Source organism: Gavialis gangeticus, unplaced genomic scaffold (assembly GCF_001723915.1).
Source record: "Gavialis gangeticus isolate Ggan-Ray unplaced genomic scaffold, GavGan_comp1, whole genome shotgun sequence".
Lineage (NCBI taxonomy): Eukaryota > Metazoa > Chordata > Crocodylia > Gavialidae > Gavialis > Gavialis gangeticus.
In genome coordinates, this window is record NW_017729032.1 from 158,431,667 (window position 1) to 158,436,082 (window position 4,416).

Genomic DNA, 4,416 nt, shown 5'->3' on the forward strand with positions numbered 1-4,416 from the left:
TTTTTTTTTTTTTTTTTTTTCCTGTGAGAGTTCATTCTCTTGCCTAATTGCTGTTAATATCACCCACCTTGTTGCCATGAGGGCACCTGAAGTACAAAGAGTAGAAGACTTCAAGGCACGTGCTTAAATGCTTGGCTGGGCATTTAGGAGGATCAAAACTATTTTAACATTTCAAAATACCTTGTTGCATGGGGAATTAAAATAATACTGCCCCGGAGACCCGCAGAAGGGTCTGGTGATGCAAGCGTAGTTCATCCAGTTTAGGATGCAGAACTCTAACCAGGCGCTACAGTGGAGGTGAGAGGGCTCCATACTTTGGGCTGCCTAGGGAATGCTGCTTGTTGATTTGTAGTCAAATGACCATGCTGGAAGGGGATCTTGGGTGGTCAAGGGTTGTTTATAGATTCTAACATACTGGTAGTATCCTAGATTTGACTGAGCCTGATTCTGAATGACATTGTGATATCAGACATAGCCTCAGTTGTGTATTTTGTGAGGAAATAATGAGAGCATTGGTGTGCTAGAAAGTTAAAAGCAAGGTAGTGACATTTTTTCCATACACAGAATGGCAATTACCATTAGTATCAGTGATGCATAATCTAAAATAAGCAACTTCAGATGAATGAAAAATTTGTAGCATAGGGCAGTGATTCTCAACTTAAGGCATCCCAGGGTGCTTCAGGACTTAAGGTCCTTTCAGGGGCATCATGGGACACCACACAATGTTAGCACTGTTAGGTGTGCAAACATGGTGTAGAAGATGAATAAGGATCCGTAGCATTAAGACTATTTTAACCTGCTGTCAGAAAAAATGCTGTATTATTTTTCTGTAGTAAAAAAATGAGTGAAAAATAAGAGCTGGCATTTTCTGAGAGGTCTAAAAGGATCTTCTGGGGATTTTCTGAAAGGATACTGAGGAGAGAGGATTTTTTGAGAGCAGTGGCAACACATGGGGGTGCATGTGCACCCCCTGAGAGCACTGGTGCGCCCCCCGTCCGGCCACTCTTGCCACTTAGGTGATGGGCAGGGGGGGCAGATGGGAGCACTGGTGCCCCCCCCTGCAAGCGCTGGCCAATAGCTGCAGCCACTCCTGGAATGGCTCCCGCAGCTATTGGCTGTGGGTGGACCTCCCCCCCTCCCCCCAGTCAGCAGGATAGGCCGCAGAGGGACCCTCCCCTGGTCAGCAGGGCTGGTCGCAGGGGGGGCACGTGCTCCCCCCAACTAAGGCAGCACCAGTTGCCCATGTCTGAGAGGATCCTTCTGAGTCTAAACATGTTGAACCTGTGTGCAGGCTGCAGGAACTGAGAACAGAATGCTGACTGCAGAAGCAGTTTGGAAATTTCAAGATATGGCATATATGGAAAACAAAGCTACGTACACAGTCTTGCACAAGCTAGTAGTTGCATTAAATACCAAAAGGGGGTTCTAGTCTGCATTCTTTACTCATCTTAGGAGTTCGAGGTGGCATCAATTGCTTGAGTTCACATAGTAGGCAAGAGAAATTATTCAAATGTGTTGCTTTATAGTCAATCTGGTGAATCTGCCCTTATCAAAGCACATACAGAATCCCTGGAAACCATACAGAACATTTAAATTTACTATATATGAATAAGTATGAGGACTTACAGAAGTGTGTCTTTCATAGTTTTACCTGAAAAAAAAAATCAGACCTTTCAAGCAGGGGTGTAGATTGTAGCCATGTTGGTCTAAGGACAGGCAGACAAGGTTTTTTGGGTGAATAAAACGTGTCAGATTCACCCAAAGAACCTTGTCTGCCTAAGACCTTTCAAGCCTCATTTTAACTTTAATAGTCATTCAGTGCAATAATCGCCAGAGAAGCTGTTCTCATTCTTTCTTTACTTGAGATCCTAAACCACCTGCAAATCGTGATCCAGTCTCCAGATCCTTTGTAGTCAGAGCAAGAAGGTGTCACTGATTTGGGGCAAAGTCTGCTAGACAGGGGTGGGTTCTGGAGCATTGGATTAGTATAAGTGTTGGTTTTGGCTTCAGTTTGGGGGGCAGTGGATGTTTAACTAACTTCACTATTAAAGTTGCCACAATTTATTCTCTCTTGCTCTCGTTTTCATTGCATTATCTGAACAGTGAAAACTTGGTAGGATTTTTTTTAGTTCTTTATGACGTTAGCATTTTGTGTAATATTTGTGTTAGAAATGGGTCTTTAACTTGTATGTGGCATCTAATCTACCAATAAGCACAACAATTAACCATGTATCTGAATGCCTTTAGCTTCATAGTTTCAGGGGTATAGGTTGTAGCCGTGCTGGTCTAAGGACATAGGTGTACAAGATTCTTTGAGTAAATCTGATATCTTTTATTAGACCAACTATTATACTAGAAAAAAAATTTCCAACTATTTTATTGAAGTTTTTCTAACTATTTTAGTTTGTCTAATAAAAGAGACTGGATTTACCCAAAGAGCTTTGCCTGCCTTTAGCTTCCCTTTCATGGCTGCAATGTACAACCAAGTTTTACAAATTGGTTGTACATTGGACTTTTGCAAGTATTCAGGATAAAGGCTGCATGGAAACTTACTTTCGAACACTTGATTATGGTCAGTAGTAAAAGAAAAGCTAGGACTTGTAGTTTGATGTCATATTGGTTTGCTTGCCAATTTTAGCACGTCTTGTTCTTGTTCTTAACGGGTGTAATGGGTGTGATTCTAACCTGTAGACGAGGTTCTTTGGGTGAATCTGATATCTTTTATTAGACAACTTAAATAGTTGAAAAAACTTTACTTAGCAAGCTCTTGGGTTTAAAAACCCTTTGTTGGACTGAGGAAGCATCTGCAGTTGGTGTGTGCTCTTCCCAGATGGAATGAATAGTAAAGAAGCCATTCTAACCTCTAATCACCTGTCCTTGCTTACTGATATTGGAGGATCTGTTGCCACCAGGCTGTTGTGTGACCTCGGGCAAATCATTTCACCTCTCTCTGCCTCAAGTTTTCTCCCTCTGTAAAAGATGAATGATGATACGGATTGCCTTTATTAAGTGCTTTGAGGTTTACTGTAGGAGCCAGGTACTCAGTATGTGGCTTTTGTTCTTAACTGGTGTAGATAAGACGTTTCATTCTTTTGCAAAAAAGGCATGGATGAGCCCACTTAACCAATGAATGAGGCATTTAATGTGACATAATCCATGTTTTCAAATGTCAGAGCTTGTTCTGGAGAGTGAATGACAAAAGTTGCTTTCTCCTACAGAAAGATAAGATGCATCTAATTTCTGCAAGGGCTGGTGGATGCTAACAGTACAGGTTCACTGGTGCTAGGCCCTAAGATCCGCTTCCAAATCCTAGTGCTTCAGATCATTGTGCTCCATCTTGAGAGTGGCATGTTTCATCAGCTCTGCAAAAACTGGTGATACTGTGGCATGACGCATACTGGTCCCAGAACATATCTAGGACTAATGAGCATGTTTGAAATGGTCAGGGAAGGGAATTGATTCAAAAGGACAGCAGGTTTTCTGGTAAGTAGTAGTATGAGAAGGAAACTTGAAATTTGCCATGCTTTAAATAGGAAATCTTTCCGCAGCTGCCCTGTGTGTGCCTGTATCTCCAAGAACCTAAATGTGCGCTGTGAACATTGTTCTAGGTTTGCATCCTGCCCTGGCTTCAGGGGAAGTACTTGCTGTCTGAGAGGAAGGCATCCTGCCTCTCCATGTTTATCAGCCTGTTTCAACAGTCCTCTGTAAATTTCTATAGGGGAAAAATCTGCAGTGGTTAATCTGCCCATGTAAAGCATCCTGATTTTTTCATTTATCCTTTAATAAAGAACCACTAAATTTCATCCAGTCTTAACTGTAGCACTGAAGTTTAGTATTAGCCTTTTTTATTATCTCCAGCAACTGATGCAAGGGAAAAAATGCTTAGTTTCTTGCTGGATGTTCAGAGTTCAAAAAATCTGCCACTCTGGAGCTTTGGGAAAAGCCAGCATTAGTGTTGTAGCTCAGTAGAGCATAGAAAAACTGTTAATTATCTCCTACACTTTGGGCCAACAGGAGCTTGTTTTGTGCTGCTAAGTTATGCTGAAGAATAATACACTGATTAAAAGGAGCAACAGCTGAACACACAAAAAGGACTAAAGACACTAGCTACACTCATGGAATGACACTCCTACTGAGGATTTCTTGTAAACCATAAGCTCATACAGGTTCCCTAGTTGGGAAACTAGTGGAATTGAAATTCCCCAAGAGAAGGGAAGAGGAGCTAAGCCTTTCTTAGGCAGCGCTGACAGAAGTGATTTTGTTGTGTGATTGGCCCCCTGAAAGTGCTCTACAGCCATGCCCTGACAGAAGTGCATGGCTGCAGAGTGCTTTAAAAGTGCCCAATTGTACAACAAATTAACCCTCACTTAATGAGGGTTCAGATAAAGGTGCTCCAAAGTGGAGTTCTGTCTGCAG